The sequence below is a fragment of the Bubalus kerabau genome, chromosome 22, assembly GCF_029407905.1.
Source record: "Bubalus kerabau isolate K-KA32 ecotype Philippines breed swamp buffalo chromosome 22, PCC_UOA_SB_1v2, whole genome shotgun sequence".
In the NCBI taxonomy this organism is placed as follows: Eukaryota; Metazoa; Chordata; class Mammalia; order Artiodactyla; family Bovidae; genus Bubalus; species Bubalus kerabau.
The window spans coordinates 46486816-46510689 of record NC_073645.1 but is presented as its reverse complement, the minus strand read 5'-3'; the positions used below and the strand labels follow the sequence as shown (position 1 = coordinate 46510689).

Genomic DNA, 23874 nt, shown 5'->3' with positions numbered 1-23874 from the left:
TCTTCAAGACGGCTCTTTCACCTTTGGCCCCTTCCCACTGGGAGAAAGTTCTTCCTTGTCGGGAGAGGTTCCAGGGTTGGTTGCTGTCTTCTTAGGACTTACTCTAGGAGCACGGCAGAGCCTACAGTATCTTAAAATTATCCTGTACTTAATTATATTACGCAGAATAAGATATTCTGGCTCTATTAGGGAGAAAAGTCATCTGGTGGATAATTATGTCATCTGTGCATGTCACCAAGGCATCGTGTTATGACTTGAGTTCTTAATGCTGTAAATACCTCATGTGACTAGAGCTCTCCGTTTGCATGGAGAGGGAGCTAGGCCAGGAGGAGGGCTCTGGGGCTCAGCCCCACCTCTGTCATTCACTAGGTGCAGAATGCTGCACAATGGACTTTTTTTTTGAGCCACAGGGGTTTTTTGGTTTTCTTTTGGTTTTGGGTTTGTTTCTCCTGAAAAATGGGGCTAACAATAATGTGCTTTGTGGAGGCATTGTGAAGGCCAGAGATGTACGGCATCGTTTGTGGGACAATTATGCCTCCAGTCCCTGATTGCTCCTTTGGAGCCTGAAGGACTAGGAGGGGTGGAGTGCGCACTTCCCAGCATGTGTCAGGGCACACACAGCACCGTGAGAGCGCGCTCTGGGGGGCAGCTCCCTGGTCCCCAGTCCTGCCACCTTGTAGTCAGGCGCCTCGTGCGGCAGGCATCCTTCACACAGCGGAGCGCACATAGACTCAGGGTTACTCTGGGAGTTTGTTTAGAACTGGTGTTGTCCACATCTGTGCAGTTGTTGGGAGTTTGGCAAGACCGCCTGGTGTGCAGTGGAGAAAAAAGTCCACTGACTCACACGGAGGCGGGGCTGCTTGCGGGCTGCCTCCTGCTTCCTGCCGCGGCCTCTGTGCCTGGGCCGCGTGCCGGGCGGCACCCTCTCCACCCACCCCCTGTCTTGGTTGGTCAGGCGGGCGGTCCAAGGGTGCCAAGCCGGTCCCAGAAACAACTCGCAGGCCTCCATCCAGGTCGGTGTGCTGGGGTCTACTGAGACAACAGCATCTTCCTCTAGGAAAACGGCATGCAGACTTCTAGTCCCCAGGACTGGTTTCTCTGCTCCCAGCTTTGAGGATAAAGAGATGCAGGCAGTGCTAGTTGGCACCCATAATCCTCTGAGCCTGAAGGGACCTCCGTCTAATCGTGTCTGTGCATCTGGGGGTAAAAGGAGGCCCCAGGGAGGCGAGGCCCTTTGCCCAGGGTCACACAGTGAGCCGGCTGCCCCTCCCCGGACTCTGTCACCAGCCCTGGCCCTTCCCCCCATTGGCACCTTCCCCAGCAGGCCTGCAGCTGCTCCTGCACGTTGGCAGGACGGAGCTCTCCTCTCCTGCGGGCTTCCTCCTGCCTCCGCGGCGCCTCCCCGTGCCTCTCCTGTTGTGGCAGGCGCTTCCCACTGCCTCCAGTGACGCGGCACATTCCTCCGGGGCCTGGTGCGCTGTGCTCTCTTCCCAGGGGAGCTTCCCACGATTGCTAATCCTGGCCAGGCCCTCTGAGCGGCCAGAGGAGCCCTGAGCAGGCCAGGCGGGTGCTTGCACCCGCGTTCTGGTGGCGGGACTGCGGGCAAGCCGTAGAGCCTGTCTCTTGAGTCCGCTTGCTCATCTACTTGGTGAAGACAAGAAGGGCATCTCAGGACTTGTTGCTGCAGGGGGGTGTGGGCATGGCCTTTGCTGCTGCTGTTTCCATGGGTCCTCCCCTCCCAAGCCTCAGGAAGGCCATCATCCTTGAGGTCTTGTGGTCTGCCAGGTGAGCTGACTGGGGACCCATGATTGCCATTTTACAGACGGGGCGATGGAGGCTCTGGGGAGAGGTGATGGGGATGGCTTTATGGCAGGCTAGGTATAGAGCTCAGCCAGAACCCAGCAGCCTGGCACTCACCCACCCTCTCCCAGGTACAGCCCTGCTCCCTGCCTTCCTCTCCTCAGAGACTGTGGGCTCATGGCTTCTGGGCATGCAGGTCTCAGGGCAGCCATGCCCATCTGTCCCTCTCATACTTGGGGGTTTCCTACAGAGGCTTCCAGAGCCTTCCATATTTTTGCTTCTCGGAAGCTTCGATGCCCCCGGTCCCCCCAGAAAGAGGGCCTTCTCAGGAGGCAGGAAGAGTGCACCGTTTGGCCCTGCAGAGGCAAGCGGATTTTTCAGTATCCGAAGGAGAACCAAGAAGGCAGGAGTCCAGGGGAGGCAGCCGCTCACGGGCACGTTCCGTGCGTTTCCTGTTGACGCTGCTTTACCCACGCCCACTTCCTCTCCAGCCCTTGCCCCCACCCCGATACCCTGCCGGCTGACTGGTGGCCGAGTCCAGCTACCAGCATGCTCCGTTGTTGGCCTCCCTGGTAGTCTGGGCGCTGGCGGGGAACCCTGATCCCAGCACAGTGCCATCAGAGTCTGAAAGCTCCTCCTCTGTGTCTCTCTGGAAGCCTGAGACCCACGCTTCCTTGGCTCATCCTGGGTCTGCCCCTCAACGCCCGCAGCCTGGTGCCCGGGTTCTGCTGTGCCCTGGCTGGGACACCAGGCAGGTACCCTTGGTCTACTGCCGTGTGTCCAGGCACACACTCATCCTCTCGTAGCTGGCTTGGGACTCAGGACTCAGTCCCTGGTGGGCTCTCAGCTGGCCACCTTCCCTTCCTTCTTTGACCTGCTCACCTGAAGGGGCACCCACCCTGTTGACTACCCCCGGCCTCAAAATGGACAAATCAGCATCCAGCTTGAGGCTCTGAAACACTGGGTTGTCAGGGGTGGGGTTAGTATCAGGAGAAATGGCCAAGGCCCAGGGGTGCTGGGGCAGCTGCTTGGAGGGGGCAGCCAGCTGTGGCTTTCCGCCAGCCATTCATTCCGGTTACCAGGGCTCCGAGTCCCCATTTAAAATAATAAAGTCGAGTCTCTCGGGAAAATGGACATTAGATGAGATGGTATTTCAAAGGTGCTTGGTAGAGCGCCCGGGCCCGGCCAGGTGCTCAGCAAATGCTGGCCCGAGGCCTGGCCCCTTCGCCCCTTGCCAGCCTCGGCCTGTCCCAGCTGGACTCCTCAGAGGCCAGGCCGGTCTCCTCCTGCTCTGGTGGAGCCTGATGCTGGCCAGGAGGGAGACTGTGTCACCCTGTCACAGTCCCTGGGGCTGGTTCCCAGGGCCCTAGGCACCTTGGAGCCCACGGACAGAGCCTCACCTTAGACCCGGAGAGAACTGTGTCTGTGCCTTGGCTCTTTGGTTCTGTGCTCATCATAGGCCCCCCTCCCGTGGTTGAAGAGACATGGGCCGTTCTCCCCAGTACCTGCTTCCTGCCTCATAACCATAGGAGTCACCCCATGACAGTTCAGAACGAAGTCAGGTTCACTTGAAGGGAGTGGGCACAGACTGATCTCCCCGAAACAGGAGGGGTCATGGGGGAAAGGGCTGCAGAGAGTGGCCGTGGCCCACCTGGGCTGGAGGGCAGGGGTGTGAGTCCCCATAAACCCCTGTGTCCATGGTGAGCCCAACCTCGTGCCTTCAGCCCTGGGCCCGGTGTCCCAAAGGCCCTGGGCCGTAGCAGAAGGACCGAGGGAGGAGCTGGAGGTGGTGGCATGTCAGTGGGAGAGCCCTGGGCTGGGGCAGCTGAGTCCTCAGAGTCCTTTTCCACATGGCTAGCCGGAGGATGTGTGTGCTTCTTTGCCTCGCCTGTCAGGCGCTGAAGATCTGGGGACGATGTTTGAACCCCGTTTTGGGGGCCAGAGCAGATTTAGGTCGTCTGCCTGGAAGCTGAAGCGGGAATCATCCTTTAAGGCGCCGAGCGGACACCTCAGAGTAAGAAAGCCACGCGTCCAGAACAGGGAGAGGTGTCGTGCTTCCCTAGGGCAGCATGTCCCGGCTCCAGCCGCGTCACCTCTGGGACTTGGTCGTTGTCTCGTGGAGGGAAGGAGACTGTCCTGCTCTGGAGAGGCTCTGTCTCTGCCCCACAGGTGCCGTGGTTTCCGCACTTCCCTTGCTCCAGTTCTGACGGTCACCTGGAGGTGACGTTTCTCAGGTGAGGCTGCCGACCGCGGCGAAAGAAAAGGCCCTGACCTCCCAGGTGGCTGCAGCCCCAGGGGCCCTGGTACGCGTTCTAGCCGCGGCCGGGAAATCTGATCCTCTGAACTGGGCAGCGGCAGAGGACAGGTGCCTTCCCGGTGCCCACTCGGTTCAGGTGCCCTGCAGGGTGGGTGCATCTGGGTGGCGGGCGTCTGGTTACTGGAAGACACAGGCAGTGCAGGCCCGCCCTCCCCGCCGCCCCCGCCCCCAGGATGGGTTGTCCACTTTGTTCTCTCCATCCCCAGGGAGATGGCCCAGGAGCTGTGAAGGACGGTGACCCTGTCTGATGGCTTCTTGGCCCACGTCTCCTGCTGGCTCCCGGGCGATGCTGGGGTCTCTCCGCTCCCCCCGCCCGCCCCCCAATCCCCTCCAGGGAGGCCAGGCAAACGGGCACTTGGCCAGACAACCGCCCGCAGTGTGCGTCGCTGCTTTTCATCAGAAAAGGCGCCTGAGTCCCCTGCCAAAACCTGAGCCATCTCGCCCATTAATCAGGATTTCAGAATTCTCGGGGAGATCTTAGCAACTGCCTGGCACAAGCCCGACTCGATTTACCATCACCTGTCTGCCTTCGGAGCCAGCCCTGTCCACTGCTGCACCAGGGCCACCCCTGGTCCCAGAGCCTGTGTCAGGGGCCAAGACTGACCTCTCAGCAGGGCCTGAGGAGCTTCTGGGTTAGAATTAATGTTACTTTTATGCTAATTCTCAGTATTCCTTTTTTTTTTTTTTAACTTGAAAGAGAAAAAGGAGGCCAGACAGGTGTCCCAGATATCCCCAGATATCTCCAGGTTGAGGCCTGGAGAGGTGAGGCTACCCAGTCCATGTGCATGGAGGCCTCCGGGAGCCCGGGGCTGGCCCAGCCGCCTCTTGCTGCACTGAGGACTCCGCTTGGCTCCTTGCAAGGCCACCCTGGGGCTCCCCTGGTGAGACCAGGCCTCCTCCTTGTTCTGGGACTGCGCCCGAGGGCTGACCTCTGCACGCAGACCCCCCCCCCCCCCCCGCCCACCCCACAACAGCTCCTTTCCTTTTCATTCAGGCAAGAGTGTGAGGGGCCGGCCCCGTGGGTTCTGGAAACGGTGGGAGCCACCCTCGCCCTCCTGGGGACGGATGCTCCGGGCACGTTGGGTCCTCAGCTGAGGGGCTGCACACTCCACGCCCTCTGTCTCCCTTTCCCTCAACCAGAGGCAGCTCTGGCTAGAAAGGCCAGCCAGGCTGCCCTCCTCGGCGCCCCCTGACCCCACCGTTCCCATCACCGCTGCCTGCCCTCTCAGGTCACCTCGGGCCTCGGGGGTCTCTCCAGGTGCCCCCTCCCACCCCCACCCCCATCTGGGAAACTGCACCTCCTCCGAATATCCCTGGGAGGTCGCCCCTGGCCTCCGTCTGTGCCAAAAACCTCTGAGTAGGGCCTCTCGGAGATGTTCCCGGGGGGATGGACCTTGCTCAGCCGCCTGGATACACGGGTAATTTGGAGAAGGGTTGCTGAATGCCACGCAGGTCAGCTGGAATTAACGGGCATTTCGTTGAGCGAACAGACTTGCCACCCACATCTTCCTCCACTTCTGGGCTGGGAGCTGTCCTGGAACTCTCAAGGGCACTGGAGAGGGGGGGAGGGGGATGGAGGGGGGCAGGGGGGACCCCCTGCCCCACTTCTGGGGGTTCTGATCTTGCCCTCGTGGAGCCAGAGCTCCCTGGTTTGCTGGCAGAGCTTCCGAGGGGGTGGTGGTGGGCACTTGTCGTGTGTGGTCAGTGGTTGCCGTGCTGGCTGTCCCCGGGGACCCCCGCTCTGCCAGCCCCGCAGCTCTGCAGGCTGGCCTTCATCGTCACTGCTTTCTGCTGAAACAGGCCCGGGGGCAGAGAGGCCAGGCCTCAGATAAACAGCTAGGAGGTGATTAAACCCGGCTCCCTTCTTCCCCTGACGATGACTGTCTCCATGGTCAGTGATCCCATGCCGGCCAGCTTGCAGGCACGGGGGGTGAATTTACCCCCGAGCAGAGCTGTGCAAGCTGTAGGCCGGCCCAGTCCCACCCACACCAGGTTCGACCTGTCTTCCTGAGCAGATTGGGTTGGCTGGGGGGGATGGAGGGGGCCCCCTCGTACAGGGAATGCTGGAAGGTTCCAGAGACCCCAGGGCCAGGCTCTTCTGGGGGCTGGTGCCCAGGTGGGCCCTATTCCTTCCAGAGGCCCTCTGCCCCTGAGGATGGGGTGATGGTCTGAAGTGGACCCGTCCTCGCAGACTGCCAGCCGCGCCCGGAAGAGCCCAGCATTCACAGTCAGGCCTTGTCTTCAGAGGCCTCATTCTGCCCCAGGAGCAGCCTGGGAGGAACTCTGCTTTTAATTAGCCTAGTTTAGGAATGGCAGCTCTCAAGCCCTGGGAGGCGAATGCAGCCGCCTCGCTTTTGGAACCTGCTGCCAGTGGACACAGTTGTAGCTGCAGGAATGAAAACCAGGAAGAGAAAGGCCCATGGGCTTGCGTTTTTAATTGGCACCCCCCTTCACGGCCCCGCGCCCGCCCGCCAGCCCTCCCGGGACTCTGTTTGGGCGGCCTGGCCCGGCCTTCAAGTGATGGAGCCTTTCACAGCTTCAGACCGGTTTAAATGGCCCTGTGTGGGTTCCTGCAGCCCTTGCTGAAAGAGCATGGCACGATCGCCACACTGATAAACCCTGGGAAATTGATCAGCCACCTGCAGGCAGTGAACAGCGATCACCACCGGGAGCCCCGCAAGGCGGCTGGGCCGCCTATGGCCCCAGGGTCCTGCTGGAGAGAAAGGATATTTCTAAAGCTGCAATTATTTTTTTCCCCCCTGAGTCACTTGGAAGTTGCTCTCTTGTTTTGAGCTGGGAGAGTGGGGCGCTGGGTTCTGTGCTTCTCTGTTAACCTGAGCGCTTGACCGCTGGTGGCTCCTCTCCCTCTCGACGAAGCACAGCTTTCTTTCTCATCAGCCATCAAGGAAGGGACTTTTTTGTCTGTGTTTTGTGCGTGTCTTTCTGTCGTTTTTCTTTCTCTGAGATCATCTCAAGCTAACAGTGAGGGAAAAAAAGGCACATGTGAGCGATTCCGCCTCGACAGGTCCCACAATACCTTCAGGAATATCCATTTTTCTTGCTTTCACGAAAACACTGTGAGGTCTCACTTCGAGGGGACAATGGTGGAGATTAAAGTGGGAGGCAGCGGGAGGGCAAAGGGAAAAGTAGAAAGGCAGTTGGGCCGCCGCTGGGGAACTTTGTGCTGCAGTTGAGGGGGTTTATTCTGGATCCCCCCAACCCTGCCGGGACAATTTGGAGGTGGGGGGCAGAATTCTTAGCTCTTATTTAGTTTTGCAGTGAGGCCCCCGTTTTAAGTGCAAAAGAGAAAGAAGGCCACTCTGGTCCCCAGGTTTCTGTGAGCATACGTTGTGTGTGTTTCTGTGGGGCTGCTGATCTACAGGGCTTCGGGGCCCGTGTCCCCTTGGGGGCTTGGTGACCACAGGGCGTTGGTCTGGTGGCCGTCATGCAGTGGGGCAGGCCCGCGAGCCTCTGTTGGGCTGCCAGGGGGGCCCCCACCCCAGGCCAGTTCTCCTGCAGAGAGGACATGTCAGGCTTTAGGAGGTGGCATCTAGGGCCGTCTGGGCTCTGCCGGGCAGCGCTTCTGTCAAGGCAGAATCTCTCTGCCCCCTCCAGCCGCCCTCGAAGCTGGCCTGCTTTTGCCTCAATGGCCAGGAGTGGCGTTGGCACGAGGGGGGACCCGTCCCCGTGCGTTTGTCCACATATGCGGTTCTGGCTCTCACCCCTTCTCGTCTGGAGCCCCAGCCTCGTTAGCGCCCCTGGCCTGTTTGCCTGGCAGATTGCAAATGAGCCCAGGCAGGGTCAGTGTCCTTGAGATGGAGAAGAATGACCGCCCTGCGCCCTGAGCCCACCCAGCACTACCCCTGGCTGCAGCTCTCATGACCTGCTGGTGGGGCCCCCTGAGCTCGTTTTCCCTCCTGGTGTGCAGGGTGCTGTGTGTATGCACTGAGCACGTTGCACACGTGTGTGCAGCCTGCATGTGCCTATGCCATTTTGTCCAGAGAGTAGCCTGAGGCACCCCATCACTGGGTGACCTCAGCAGGCTTCTCGGGCCTCTGTTTCTTCCTCTGTGCCCTGGGAGCCCTGACACTTGCCTGCTAGGGGTTCTGGAGAAACGTGTACAAGGCAGGCTCCCAGGTCAGGGGCATACGTTATCAGCTGTCTTTTTGGTAATATGTATCCCAGGTGGCGCTCGTGGTAAAGAATCCACCTGCCAATGCAGGAGACCAAGGAGACGCAGGTTCGATCCCTGCATCGGGACGATCCCCTGGAGAAGGAAATGGCAGCCCCCTCCTGTATTCTTGCCTGGAAAATCTCATGGACAGAGGATCCTGGTGGGCTACAGTCCATGGGGTCTCAAAGAGTCGGACACACACTTTGGTAATAAGACCCGCCCATCTGCTTGAAAGACAGAGGGTGGAGAAGGGGCCCTCTTCCTGGGTCCACGGGGCAGAGACTCAGCCTGCTGGTGGCCAGCCGGCCCCAGGGCTGCTATTCTTTGAAGGCCCTGGGGGCGTCTCCCGTGGGGATTTGAGAACCTCCTCTCCCAAGGCTCCTCTTTCTGAGAGAACTCGGGCTTCAGCTGATGACCCACACCGTCTGGCAGCTCCTTTTGGCAGTAGCCACTTGCAGATGGAAAGTTAGGGACTTCCCCATGGGTTCTGTGCTTTTTCCAAGTCATCAGACACTTTTACAAGAGAGAAGTAGGCTCATTTCCTGACTTGGGCTCAGCCGGTGATGATCTTAAGCTCGAGGCTGGGGCCCAGACCCGGAAGCTGAGGTCTCCTTTGCCCCTCTCTCCCATCTGACTCTGGGCCTGGCCCCACGTGGGGTCAGCCGGGGCATACCCTCCCTCTCGCCCCTGGCGGGTACCTGGAGGGCACCTCACCTCCCATCGGGGCTCCGTCACAGCTCACCTCAGCTGTCTGGACCAGGACAGACGCAGAGAGGTTCAAGTCCCATTGACTCTGCGATCATCAGTCATCGCTGGCATTGTAGCAGCTTGGAGTGCTTGCAAGATTGCGGAGCTGTGTGTGTCTGTGTGTGCGGTGTGCGCACACATACACGTGCATGAATTTATATCTAAAGGGGAGAAGCGAGCGAGGGCCAAGCTGGGACCCTAGAAAGACGCTGGGTGCTGTGTGCACCCAGGCGTTGTCTCTGGGCACCGGCTGGTTTCTCCTGTTTTGTCCTCCTTGGTGCTGCCAGCATTTCCCCTGACGCATCATTCATCACCCGGGGCTGACTCCAGGGAAGAGTAACATGTTCGCGGCCTTTGCTCCTCTCTCCCATCTGGCTCTGGGCCTGGCCCCACGTGGGGTCAGCCTGGGCATACCCTCCCTCTTGCCCCTGGTGGGGCTGCTGCCCCAGTGGCGTCTGCCCCGTGGAGACCCCAGTCCTTTCCCGCTGCCTCTCCTTCCTGCACTCAGGCCTGTGGTCCCAGAGTCAGATGCCGGGGTTCAGATCGTCCCCACTTGCTCCCTGGGTGGCCTTGGCAATTCCCGAGCCTCCAGGGACGATCGAACCCCCGTCTGCACGTAGGGGTTTGTGCAGTGGGACAGTCCCAGGAAGCTCAGGGAGCAGGCTTAGTGGACATTCATCCTGCATTCATCAGAGGCTACACAGCTGCTCGGACATGAGAATGCACCCCCAGAGATGCCCTGACTTTGTTGCTGGGACAAGGCAGGATTCCAGGGACGACGGGTGGAATTTACGGTAGCTCAGCCTCGTGGGTCGGCTTTCTTTATGTGAAGGAACGTCTGGATTGGAGAGTGATTTAGGGCTGCTCCAAGCCCTGCACATTCCTTGGGGGGCCATCCCGGAGCCCTCGTGGTCATAAGGGTCTTCGGCTGTCATGGTTGGGAATCTTTACCAAGTAGTAGGCGAGACTTGCCAGGGATGCCTGTGGAGTAGAAATCGGGGTGGGTTTCCACCGCCGATTCAGGCATTTCTGGCGGCTGTGAGGTGCAGGGGTGATGGATAAGGGTACAGACAGAGCTGGGGCTGAACCTGGGCCAGCACAGGTCCCCCGGATCTCTCCGCCTGTGCTTGGAGGTGCTGGCCGAGCCGCCTCTCAGGGTTAGATGCTGAGACGATGGAATGAGAGGTTCACCCTGCGGGGCCAGGGCGTTCCCCTCAGGTGTGTTCGCTTGGACATCGAGGGCTTCAAGAGGCTTTGAGATGCCTGTGCTGAGTTTGCATGTCCCATCCAACAATGAAACAGTGATTAACAAAAGGGAAAAAATAGAAAAGGAAGAAAATAAGCCCATGGGGAAATTCACAGTTGTATTGAGGTGTGTCCCTGGGAAAAGCAAAGAGACAGGGACCCGCCCTGGCCAGCCCTTCCCTAGCTTACATTCTGGCCTCTGAGGGGGGAGTGCGTTCTGTGGGTTCACTGAGGCCCCAAGCTGGATCTTCCGCACGGTTGGCGTTGGGCTCCCAAGGGGGTGAGACTGCAGCTCAGCCTGGGGCACTGGGCAGAGCTGGGATTCCAGGGCTCCTGGCCGTGTGCTGGGCTCCCATCCTGGCGCCCAGGCCCCGCCGACATGCCAGCCCTGCCCTGCTGCAGTGACGGATATGACTGGAGAGACATGACTTACACGGGTGGGAGGACAGGCCATCCTAGGAAAGGTGCCTGGTGGGCAAGAGCCCAGGGTGAGTCTCCCCCCGACCCTTCCCGTAACTAAGCGTCCTGTCTGCCTGTGAGACAAAGCTCCCAAGACAGGCGGTCCTCTGGCGGGGCCTCCAGGGGCTCGGGAGCACCAGGGGCCCACACAGCGTCCCTGCCACTCAGCCCGGGCTCTGTGGGAAGGGGCGGCCGGGCCCACAGAGGCGGAATGTGCCCAGGAATGTCCTGCTGTGCCCGCTGCCAGCAGGCATGTCCGTGGCCACCTGCCCTGCGCCGGGCACGCTGGGACACGCTGGCTGAGCCCCACCGGCCGCCTCCTGCCCTCACCCCCGTGAGGCCCCAGTACCCGGGACGGGCCAGCGCGGCCTCGCGTTTCCCAGCACGCCTGGGAGCTCTGCACTCCCGGATCACTTCCAGGCCGGATGGAGGTGGGTGAATGGCTGTCCGTCTCCCACCCCTGCCCGAACCCCGGGGCCAGGGCCAGCCCTCTGCCCCACCCCCGTCCTGGTGTACCTGGGCACCGCGAAGAGCTGTCGGGGGCGTCCCACGGAGCCAGGCCCTGTGGTGTCTCGCTTGAGCCCCGTCACCGCCCCACGTGAGCAGCTGTATTTCTCCATTTTGCAAACTGGGAAGAGCAGCTCAGGTTGCACAAGGAGGCCCCCGGGGAACGGCAGTCATCGTGGCCAAGGTGGGAATCCACTGCACGTGGGTGACCCTTCTGAGCCCTCCATTCAGCCTCCGCCCTTGTTCCCGTGCAGGCATCAGGGACGCAGCGAGCAGACTTGTTCCCTGGCCGAGCCCCCCCAGAACGCTGTCCGCCAGCCCGTGGGTGGGGGCCGGGCGGCTCCACTTGGGCTTTGTGGTGGGGGGAGGGTGTGTTAGCTGGGAGGTGAGGGGAGAGAGAGGTTTCTCCAGCGGGGCGATCCTGACTGAGGTGGGGGGCACCCCCGGGAGAGCTTAGCGCACCCAGTTGGCCTGAATGGGCAGGGCAGGGACAGCCAGGTTCACGTAGGACCAATGCCTCTCTCATTGTGAACACGGGCCAAGGACCTCCCCAGGACACGCCCAGTGTGCGATAGGCTGGAGCCAGGTGTCCACACCCCTCGGGGGCGTCCTGGACGCCACACAGCCCTTGGGGCTTGCCCGTCGTCTCCTTCCTTTTTCAGGCTGGCACTGCACCCAGAGCCTGTGTTCGACGCCCCAGGTGGGGCTCAGCATCCCTCATAGGCATGGTGCCTCCAGGGGTGGAGGATTGCCCTTGAACCCTGACCTTAGACCTGGTCACAGAGCAAGGGAGTGGGCCTTGTGGCTTGTGACGTGGCCAGCTCTGTGGCCCGTGAGGTGCCCCTCTAGGTTTGGCCGGGGAGCCCCCACCTGATGCTGTTAGAAGCAAAGGCAATCAGACACTGTCTCCTGGCCTTCTGGGACCTCTTCCCAGCAGCCCTGCTGTGCCCGGCTCAGGGACGTGGGCAGGCCAGGGTGCCAAGTGGATGGTCTGGTCAGCGGGGACAAACCCCCTCCCTGGGGGCCTGCAGCCACCCCATTCCCCGAGCCTGCCCTCCCAGCCTGGCGACCCACGGGTGCTGAGTGTGCGGCAAATGAATGGTGGTGTCTGGGACCAGCTGGGGTCCTGGCTTCCTGGAATTGAGGGGTGCTGGGACAACCCTAAGGTGGTCAGCGTAGGCTCTCCTGGCCTCAGGTTTGCCTGGAGTTCAGCCCGACGGTAGCAGGTTTCATTTGGATTTTCCAATATTTGGCCTTGCAGACACGGGGCATGCGTTTCGTTTTCCTCCGCGGCCTCTGGCCTGGGCCCGCTAGCTGGGAGTCAGTGCCGCGTGGCTGTTGCCGTGAAGTCCAGCCTTCCTCCAGGGCCATTGGTGTCAGTGCAGACACCGCCGGAGCCCGTGGTGTGGGGTGGATCCTGGCTATGCAGGTGGCCCCTGGATCCTGCTCGGACACTGTCCTTCCTGAAGTCGGGGGCCAGGGGCCTGGAGCTGCAGAGCTTGGAAGAGGGGCAGAACCAAACCAGAGAGGGTGGGAGTGTGAGCCCAGGGCATCCTCTGGGGGTCCTTCCAGCGGGAGGGGGGCGCTTGGTCCAGTCTGTAGAGGGCATGGGGGCGGCTCGCTTCTGGAGTTTTCCACGCCGAGGCCTGTTGGAGCAGAGAAACCGGCCAGTTGTGTTTCCGCAGGGTTTGCCTGCCTTTCTTTATGATTTATGTTTTATCGTTGAGGAGGAGATCTCGAAGAGCGCCTCCCCTCTCCCCCACCAAACAGAAAGGAAATGCAGCCGAATCGGACACTTTGAACTTAATCTGTGCTTCTCATCTCTTTGCCAGGTGTGGATATATGATGACAGGTGGCGGGGGGGTGGGGGGTTCCATGTTCACACGCGTTGCAGCTCCGGACCCCTGGCCCACACGTCCATCCTCGGCGTGTGTCCTAACCCTCCCTGGGGACCCAGGCTCTCGCGGGCCCTGGGGGGCTGCTGCCCTCAGACCACTTCTGATAGACAAGCAGCTTCCTTCCCGCCCCAGGCAGGGCTGGGCAGCCGCTCTGAATGGCCGGCACTGGCCCACTTGGACAAGGCTGGCGCAGGCTAAGAGACGGGCCTTGTCCAGGGAAAGCTGGGTTTGGGGCACAAAGCTGCCCCAGCCACGGCCTGGGGTCACCCACAAAGCCGGGCAGTGTTCTCCCACAGAGCGAGAGGAGCCCCCCAGGCCAGGCCCCCTCCAGGCAGGCGGGGAGCCCTGCAAACCTCTAGAACAACGAGATATTTTCCAAGGGGTTCCCCCGGCCTGCGTCTGTGAGCGCGCCTACCAGCCCCGGGCAAAGGCCCGCACGGCTGACTGCCCACGTGCAGATGGCTGGCACATGTGTGGGCCGTTTGCCACTCAAGGGGCGGCCTTCCCCATGTGTTCCCGTCTTGTGCTTGTGAGAGACTCAGATTTAATTTGGTGATTATTAAGTGTAGGAACCCTGTAGGGTTTTGTTTTGTTTTTTTTCATCTGCACAAAGTACTGTTTTTTGGTAATGCATAAGCCTCATTCCTGCCAATAAGAGAGGAAAGTCGAAAAGAACTTTGGTGGAGAAACGTTAAAATGATTTAAGATGGAGATTGTTGCGGCCGTGGGGAGGGTCTTTTTTTTTTGAAAATCAGAGTGACCGTTTCAGTAAGATTTGCCTGTGAGTCATCCTTCTTCTTCATTCCTAATTTAGAGTGTCCCTTCCTCTGTAATATAAGCACACACGTATTTTATTTTTTGATGGTATTTTCACACGTTCAGAAATTAAAACAATACACAAGGGAAGTCTCACTCCCATCCCCCGTGGCCTCAGGTTAACTCCTTGTTTGTTTCTTGTGATCCTTCCAGAATTCCTTTATGCAAGTACCAGCAAATAATAACGTTCTTGTTTCATTCTCCTTTCTTGTACAGAATTCGGCAGGCTGACATCTAGCCTTCTGCACCTCGCTGTCTTAAATCATAGACCCTGGAAGTGTTTCTGAGTCACAGCCCAGCTGTTGGCTGCCTTTTTCCAGCACAGGAGGGTCTGTTGTGTGGCTCTGCCCCACTTTCTTTTTCCCAGACCCCGGCTGTGGACCCCCGGGGCCGCAAGCATTCTTCTCAGCGTTGCCCGGGTCCTTACAGGCGTGTGCAGGTGTATCCTCTGTGGGCGCACCCCACATGCACACTCCTCGTCCCGGAGCCTGTTGCCCAGGTGACGCCGAGGGGGCCATGCTCCCCGACGATGCTGCAGGTGGTCCATTTCCCCACCGCCGCCCCAGCAGATCCTGCTCACATGTGGGTTTTGCCAACCAGAGAGGTGAAAACATGGTTTCTCCGTGTCATTTTAGTTTGCATTTTTCTAGTCAGTTGAACATCTTATAGTTAAAGGTCACTCGTGTGTTCTGCACTGTATTCATGTGCCCTTAAAAGAAAATGGAGGTGTTGCTCTGTTTCTTGATTGTACAGTAGCGTGTTATTCGCTTCAGGCGTGTCCGACTCTTGGCAAGCCCATGGACTGTAGCCCACCAGGCTCCTCTGTCCATGGGCGTCTCCAGGCAGGAATACTGGAGTGGGTTGCCATTTCCTTGTCCAGGGGATCTTCCCAACCCAGGGACTGAACCTGGGTTTCCTGCATTGCAGGCAGATACTTTACCTTCTGAGCCACCAGGGAAAGCTCCAAGTGTCCATTAGAGAGGTTGGTTTTGCATGTGCTGCTGCTGCTAAGCAAGTCACTTCAGTCGTGTCCAACTCTGTGTGACCCCATAGACGACAGCCCACCAGGCTCCCCCATCCCTGGGATTCTCAAGGCAAGAACACTGGAGTGGGTTGCCATTTCCTTCTCCAGTGCATGAAAATGAAACGTGAAAGTGAAGTCGTTCAGTCATGTCCAACTCGTAGCGACCCCATGGACTGCAGCCCACCAGGCTCCTCCGCCCGTGGGATTTTCCAGGCGAGAGTACTGGAGTGGAGTGCCATTGCCTTCTCCGTTTGCATGTGCTGTGAACTGCAAATGTTTGTTTCTGATTTGTTCTTTGTCTTTTGACATTCTTGAGCAGCTTTATTGGGGTATAATTCACATTATACCGTTCGCCCATTCGTAGCCAACGACCTTAGCGGTTTTTGTGCAGCCCTCGGCACAGTCGGTGTTAGGACAGCTTCCTCACCCCCCAGAGCAGCCTCACCCCCACTGCCAGTCGCTGTTCACCCTCAGCCCCCCACTAATCTGCTTTCTGCTCTTCCTGGATCTGCCTGTTGTGGGTCTTTCATATAAATGGGATCATACAGAAACGCCATCTCTGGTTGACCGGCTTCTTTCCCCAAGCAACGTGGTGACTTCAAAGTTCATTCCTGCTGGAGCGTGTGTCAGTGCTTCATTCCTTTTTATGACTGAAAAATACTCCCACCACATTTTATTTATCCAGCTGCTAGTTGACGGGACATTGGGGTGGTTTCCTCTTTTTGGATGTTATGAGTAACACCGCTGTGGACACTGATGGGCGCGTTTTTGTACGGGCATGTGTCTTCATTTTTCTTGGCTATATACCTGGGGTGCAACTGCTGTGTCCTGTAACTCTGTGCTTTAACATTTTCAGAAGCTGTCAGTCTCTGTTCCAAAGCGCGTACACCATCTTACATTCCCACCAGCGCCTTTGGTGTTTTTTGACATGTATACATTTTTATCAAATTTATTATTTCTTTTATGGATCTGAATTTTGGGTTTTAGAAAGGCCTTTCTATCCCAAGACTATAAAAGAATTCTCCTGTATTTCCTTTTAGTGTTTTTATGGTTTTATGTTGCAATATTTGGTCTATGTGGAGTTCATCCTGTATATAGTCTGAATATGGAGCCAGCCTTTTTTTCTCTTTTTTAATATGTCTACTCATTGGTCTCAATACCCGCTATTGAAAATTCCATCTTTTCCTCTCTGCTTTGAGATTCCATCTTTATGACATGCTAACCAGTCCATTCTAAAGGAAGGACTGATGCTAAAGCTGAAACTCCAGTACTTTGGCCACCTCATGCGAAGAGTTGATTCATTGGAAAAGACCCTGGTGCTGGGAGGGATTGGGGGCAGGAGGAGAAGGGGACGACAGAGGATGAGATGGCTGGATGGCATCGCCAACTCGATGGACGTGAGTCTGAGTGAACTCCGGGAGTTGGTGATGGACAGGGAGGCCTGGTGGAGAAGGCAATGGCACCCCACTCCAGTACTCTTGCCTGGAAAATCCCATGGACAGAGGAGGCTGGTAGGCTGCAGTCCATGGGGTCGCTAAGACTCGGACGCGACTGAGCGACTTAACTTTTCACTTTCATGCATTGGAGAAGGAAATGGCAACCCACTCCAGTATTCTTGCCTGGAGAATCCCAGGGACGGGGGAGCCTGGTGGGCTGCCGTTTATGGGGTCGCACAGAGTCGGACACGACTGAAGTGACTTAGCAGCAGCAGGGAGGCCTGGCATGCTGTGATTCATGGGGTCGTAGGGAGTCGGACACGACTGAGCGACTGAACTGAACTGAACCTGGGGCTATTTCAGAACATTCTCTATTGCATTAGTCTCTCTGTCTTCACGCAGTAATATACTCCTAATTATTGAGGCTCTGCAGCAAGTTTTAGCATCTGGTAGGACTAGTCTCAGGGTTTCCCTGGTAGCTCAGCTGGTAAAGAATCCACCTGCAATGCAGGAGAGACCTCAGTTGAATCCCTGGGTCAGGAAGATCCCCCAGAGAAGGGAAAGGCTACCCACTCCAGTATTCTGGCCTGGAGAATCCCATGGACAGAGAAGCCTGGTGGGCTACAGTCCATGGGGTTGCAAAGAGTGGGGACACCACTGAGTAATTAAGCACAGCACAGGACTAGGCTGTCCTAATTGTTCTTCACAGAAGCTTCCTGATCATTCTCACCTGTTTATTTTTCAGTTAAAAACTCGAGAATCTGCTTACTCTGAGACTGGAGGCGGGGGTCGAGGACTGCTGTTGACATTGCAGGTTGAGATTGTGTTAGATTTATGAAATAACTTGGGGAGAATTCACACCTTTTTGAGGTCGAGTCTTCTGTCCACAAGACAGGATGTCTATTTGTTCAAGTCCACTGTTACATTCTATGAAGTTTTCTTCCTATTTCTCTCGCCAATTCTTGCATTTTTATTCCTAGGGATTTTCACCTTTTGTGTAACTGGCAGGTCTTCTTGCGGAATTCTGAAAGCAAGTTTTGGTTAAAAAGGGCAGTGGGTTTGACCATCTGTATTATAGATTCTGTTCCCAAAGCCGAGCCCCCTGACCCCTTGGCCATACAGTGCTGACCCCTGATGCCTTGGTCATACAGTACTGTCCACAGAGAGCCATGCCCCCTCCCTCAGCCTGAACACAGCGCAGTGGGCAGAGGAGGGACGGGGGAGATCAAGGTTTGCCAAGCGCCACCTTGGCTTCCTACGTGGTCTCAATGTAATGAACCCTCCAGACAATTCTGTGACTGTTGTGTGCTGTGCCACCTGGGGTCTCTTCGCTTCTCCCAGCCTCAGTTCACCTAATCTGCAGGTGAGGCTGCTAGGCTGATTGGTAATCTGTTCATTTTCCCAGAAAGCCTCGCCTTTCTCTGGAAGCCAATATCGGAACTGGTGGGACTGGTCTCGCCTAATTGTTGTTCACCGAGGCTTCCTGATTATTCTCACCTGTTTTAATTTTCAGTTTAAAAACTTGAGAACCAGCCTCTATTGAGATGGGAGGGGGCAGACATGGAGCTCCTGGAGCAGGGCTGAGCCGGCCCCGGCACTCTGCACTCAGGTCACCCTGTGCGTTGGTGTGGCCGCGGGGGCCTGGAGGCCCACCATCTGCTCTGGACTTTGGCCCCACCTTCAGTGCCCCTGCATCCTGGGCAGAGGCCGCCCCTGGAGTCCCCGAGCGTCCCCGCCGCACATTGGCCTCAGCTCCCCCCGCCAGTGTCCTGTGTGCTTTGGAAAGATCTCTTGACTTTAGTCAGGCGAAGAATCCTCTCCACACCAAGCTGAGAGCGAGGTGGTTTCACAAGTCCTGTCCTGAGTGTGTGCTGGCTGGAATACACACCGCAGAATGCTTCATTTCCCAGTTGTGAGCTGCTTGGCGTCAGCGTCTGCACCTCTGTGCAGGCAGGCCATCTGCCCCCCCGCCCCAGGGAGCTGGTGTAGAAACGGCCTTCACCACAGTGTGGCCTGGGTATGGGGTGCTCCTGTGTGGGCTCCAGACCCTATAGGGCCGGCTACCGCTCGGAGGACACGACCTCCAGTTTGCGCGGACGCACAAGCTGAGCCCCCGGGGGCCAACCCCGCGGGTCCTTCCTTCCTATCCTACCAGGCTGCTCTCACACCTTCCATGACCTAGCCCCCAAGCCAGGCGGTGGAGCGCGGGTCAGGGCCATGGGGGCCCAGCAGGGTCCACTGGGCTCAGCCTGGCTCCTGGAGGGACGATGCAGACTGGGCTCTAGTGGACGAAGAAGAGCCTGCAGGGCTTGGGTGCTCAGGAGACGTTTCTTGACCTCTGCAGAGGGAAACCCGGGAAATGACCCAGGAAGTCCGGGCTTCCCAGTAACTGCCAGGGCCATCCGTGCACCCTCACAGATAGTCCCTGCCCAGCCCCAGCTGCCTGATTCTAGAGCCCGTGGTCTGGGAAGAACTTTTGAGTGTCCAGGTGCTCCCCGGGGCCTCCCTATCTGGGCTGCATGGCTGGCGTTTCCCATACTCCCGAGGGCAAGGGAGCAGTCCGGGCTCGAGGGGGCTGCCTCTCACGGGGGTCCCGTAGGTGAGTGTGACAGGGACAGACTAGGCCCAATGAGCAGGAAGTGGTGCTGGGCTCTGCATCCTGAGCCCGGAGATGAGAAGCCGGGAGTGAGGGGCCGGCCGTGCCCACTGCCCCAGGCCACCTCCAGCCAGACCTACAGCTCTGACCTGGGGCAGCCCCACCACCTGACCCGTCGTTGGGCTCCCAGGCTTCCTGTAAGTGACAGTCCAGCCTTCATGCAAAATTCAGATTTACCAAAGATGGATTAATGATAGGCCCCAAGTAAGCCAGTGTCTTTTTTTTTTCTCTTATCTGAGATAATTAAAAACAAAAACACAGCACCACCCCAGGAAACCACACGCCTCACCACCGCCTTGGTTGTCACTATGCCAGCCTCCAGCATAAACGAGACTTAGAAAATTTCCAGGCCGCTAGCCATCCTCACGGCCTGGTGTTTTCCCGACACTTGGAGATTCTGCTCTGGAGAAGGCGTCTGTTTGGGGAGGAAATGCCCGGACTCTGCCAGCACCCGAGCCCAGCAGCTCCAGCAGAGGGGCCCCCGAAGCTCCAGGAGCCCCGGCCAGGCGGGGACCTGGTCTGGCCAAACTGACTGGCTGGTCGGGCTTGTTGGGATGCCCCTGTTTTTGAGGCGGTTCCCTCAAGATCAGTCACACAAAGCGATCTAGGAAGTTAGATGACCAGAAGCTGGCATCAGGAAAAAGCAAACGTGCCAGGCTGGAAGGCCGGTGCGGGAGAGGGGAGTTGGGCGCTGTCACCCTGCTGTCTGAGCAGGGGGAAGTGCCGTGTGCCTTGGGGGACCCGGGTCCCATCCCAGCATGGCGCAGAGAGGACGTTTCACCCGGGGCCCGGGGTGAGGACGCGGGCTGCCCCGAAGACAGGGCCCCTCCCCGCGGCCGCTCCTCCCCGGCAGTCCCGACCCGTGGACCTCACGGGCTGCCTTCGCGCATTCCTGTTTGGAAGGAACAGCACTGTGGGTGAGCCGTGGAGAGCAGAGCGCTTTGACCTCCCGTCTGAGGTCGGTTCCATGGAAGCGGGGCTGGAGTGCAGAATCTGGTCCCGGAGACCCTGCGGCTCCTGGGAGGAACCTGTAGGAAGTGCAGGAAGCAGCCAGGCCGGCCGCAGCCCAACTCCGGGGAGCACCGTCGTGTGAAGAGCACCTGGGGTTGGACCCCCCACCCCCAACCCCGGTCCGGGGCTGCTCCGGGACCCACGTCAGCCCGTCACTGGCCGGGGGTCTGCCTCAGGAGGATGGGCCCAGGGGGGCTGGGGCTGTGCCAGCCAGCACGTTGGCACTAGGGAGCGGGCTTCCATAGTCGAGGGGGATGCCAGGAGCCCCCCCGTCTCATCCCTTTTCTGGTAGGACCCTTGTGAAGGCCCAGCAGTCAGGCCGGCAAGGACTGTTCCATTTCTGGAGCAAACAAGGCAACTCCAGACTCAGGTCCGGGTTCTCTGACCCCATCCGCTGCTCCTCCCTGGGGCCACATGTACCGTACTCCTGAGGCCTTCCTGGTTCCAGAGGTTCAAGGGCAAGTTGGGGCCTAAGAAACCAGGAGTGAGGAAAACAGTCGGTTCTCCTCAGGGCACTGTCTGCTTCAGGCCACGGCACCCCCTTGGCCCACCTTGCTCTTGGGCCCACACTGCCGCAGGCTGGCACAGGGATCCCTGGCCCCTGGGGACAGGATGGAGCTCACAGCCTGCTGCTGGGCAGGGTCGGGGGCGGGAGGCATGCACAGGGAGATGGGGCTGAGTCTGTTGAGTTCGGGTGAGTCTCCCAAGGTGGGGTTTGGTTTTCAGCTGGTAGCTCAAGGCAGAGTTGCCCTGAGCTGGTGAGGGGCTATGAGCTCTTCGCCCCTTGGCAGGGTGGGCACTTGGGGCTGGGTGTGGCTGCAAGTGCCAGGGGGTGCTCTCCCCCACCCAGGTCTGGTGGGCCTCTGCCTGCAGTGAGGGCTGCCTGGAGTTCCCAGGGGGATACCAGCAAAGATCCGCACAGGAGAAGGGGGCCCTTGCTCCTGACTGCAGAGCCTTGGGGAGATTGGATAGGTGTGTGGGCTGCGACGCGGCTGGATAGACCCTGCGATATGGCAGGTCTGATGGAAGCAGCTGGACTTTCAGGGCCCTACTCCAAAGTCACTCCAGACTCTCGGGCTGGGGTGCTGACGAGTATCTCCAGCCTCTAGCCTGAGGCCACATGGATGGTCCTCTCTGAGTTCTGTTACCTGGGCAGGCCTGTGCCCAAGTAGGCGGCCCAGCCCTGGGGCTAGGGCTGGGTTTCAAGAGAACAGAGTTTGGCGTAGGGGGTCTGTCCCCGAGCAACCACTTCACGCTGGAATGATGTGTTCACACGGTGCTTTGAACTTGTCCTCAGCTTTGCCGCTTTCCCCAGAGGGGCGCCCAGGCCTCCGGCAAGCCCGTGTAGCATTCTCCCGTGGGTGCGGAGGTCTCGGGGAGTGTGAGCTGCCAGGAGAGGCGGGGTGGGACCCGGCCCCCAGAGCCTGGCAGGCACAGCGCCACACCCTGGATGTTGGCATAGCACGGGCTCTGCTGGCTTGGAACCTGGGCGGGACACACAGCTGCCCCATTGTGACGGCCACATTCCTCCCCGGCAGGTGGGCCGTGCCACCGCTGGGACACTCTGCAGAGGGGTCTTGGTTTTCACCGTGGCTGCAACAGCTGAGTTTTGAGTCAACAGTGTTTTCAAGGTGACACTGGCCTTGTGGCCAAGGAGGAGGTGCCTTTGAGGACTTGCAGAAGGTGGGGCCAGGGGCGTCCCGGGGTTTGCTGTGACAACAGTCACCAACCAAACCTGGCAGCTTCTTGTCCTGCCTCAGAGCAGAAACGACCCAGTTATTCCAGACAGCCAGAACAGGGGCGGGGAGGGGGCTGGTGCCCTTGGCCCACCCCTCGTTGGTTGGGGGGGCCATGGCCCAGAGGTGGGAGGGTCTTGTCTGAAGTTGTCAGGCCTGTGTGTGGCAGAACCTAGGACTGTAACGGCAGCCTCTCTGACCTCAGTCCTCTCCCGGGCACACTCAAGGCAGAAGCCACATCTCAGAAAGGCCCCAGCAAACCGGGGTCCGCAGCACCCTGCTGCTGGCGTGGCCGCTGCATAACACGATTTGTGCCCAGACGTGCCGTCACGGCTGCCGTGAAGGCAGGCGCCCCCCTCAACACACACACCTTCGTCAGCACCTGGGGTCAGTCTGCTTGGCAGGCAGGATGCTCGGGAGGAGTTCCGGAAGACCCTGTTCTCGTGGTACAGCTCCCAGGAAGCAGGGAGGCCGCTCAGGTCCTGCACATGGAGGGGAACATTATGGCCGTTCCCCCAGGGCTGCAAGCCCCAGGATCTCAGCCTCACCTGTGGCCCATTCGCAGCACACCGGGCTCACACCGGACGCCACTGTCTGTAACTGGACTCACATGGCTATGCACCGCCACTCCTTCCACTCCGCCACGTCTACAGGGCGAGAGACCATCTGGCCATGCAGGGGTTTAGATCTGGCTTCCCGGGGCCTCCCTCCTAGGCCTCCCTGCTGAGTCTGGGGTTTGATGCCCCTGCCTGGGCTGGGCCATCTTTCCTCCCTTCTGCCCCCCACCCAGTTCTCCTCTTGTCCCGGCTCAGGTCTAGGCCTGTCCAGAGGGTGGCCGGGAGGTGGAGAGGCCTCAGGGGCCTCCCAGCTGGGGCTTATCCCCACCCAGGTTTGCGTTCTGACCCTGGGGACATGAAGGGTCTCGGGGGCCACTTTGCATGAGGAGCTGTCTCCCAGCAGCAGAGCAAGCGTGCCCAGTGAGGACTTGGGCCCTCTGAGCCCTACGTGGCCCAGCAGGGGCTCCGCGCCCCTAGGCTGGCTCCTGCTGCAGTCAGGGCCAGCATCTCAGGTCTAATGGGTGGCCTGGCTCTTCTCTCCTCAATCCCCCCAGCACCCCCCTCAACCCCCAGCCTGCCTTCCTCAGTTAATCAAAAGATTCCAGGACAAGCAGACCCATGAGAATGGGTTCCTCCACGGTGCAGGCAGGAACAAGGAAAGTGCGCACGGCAGGCCCCGCCACCTCCCTCCAGAGAGAGCGCCTTTTCTTTTCCATTTGCCCAGACTGCTTCAGCAGCTCGTGCGCCGTGACAGCCAGTGGTCGTCTTTATTTCAAAGCGACACATAAACACTGCCGTCACAAACGGACCAGGGCCCTCGGGGACGGGCCTGTGGCCTCGGCGTCGGTGGGCAGGCGGTGCTGCCCGCGTTCCCACCTCCCATAGCCCGGATCCCCCCAGCCGCTGCCTCCAACGCTCCTCCCTTTCTGTCTCGTCCCTGGGAAGGGGCTGGGCTGCTTCTGTCCTGCCCGGGCCTCGCGCTCAGTCGTGGAAGCAGGCCTGTAGCTGGACCCACTTGTGCACAGTGCCGGCTGCCCCCTCTTGTGAGTGCGTGGGGTCGCGTCCAGGTTGTGGCTGCCGCCGGCGGGCCCTAGGCTGCCTCCTTCAGGCCGGCCACATTCACAGAGGCAGGGCTTGGCGGGCGCAGAGCTCTTGGCTCTTGCTGGGGCCTCAGATGGCCCTGAGGGACAGGTAGGGATCTTCTTAGGCCTGAGGCGGCCGCTGAGGCCTAAGCGTGGCTGGGGGTGGGGGGTCTGCCCATGGCCCCCAGCTGTGAGCCCTGCCCCGCCCCCAGCGGGGCTGAGACACCCACCACCCGAGGGCCCGGGAGCCCAGGGCCCCGTGTGGAACTGTGCACCACGAGAACGTCAAGCCCACCCACCCACCCCCACCCCGCCCATGTCCCGTCCCCACCACGGTGAGAAGGTGGCGTGGGCCCCCGCGTCCACTCTGAGCGCCAGCGCGGCCTGGCGGCTTCTCCCTCTACATCAG

The 23874-nt window shown here is 59.4% G+C and overlaps 1 protein-coding gene across 1 annotated transcript in view; it reads left to right on the top strand.

The window, feature by feature from the left end:
- The window catches only part of FAM53B (family with sequence similarity 53 member B), a 109848-nt gene that overhangs the window by 84854 nt on the left and 1120 nt on the right, over positions 1–23874 (top strand). The gene's annotated exons all lie outside the window — the stretch shown is intronic.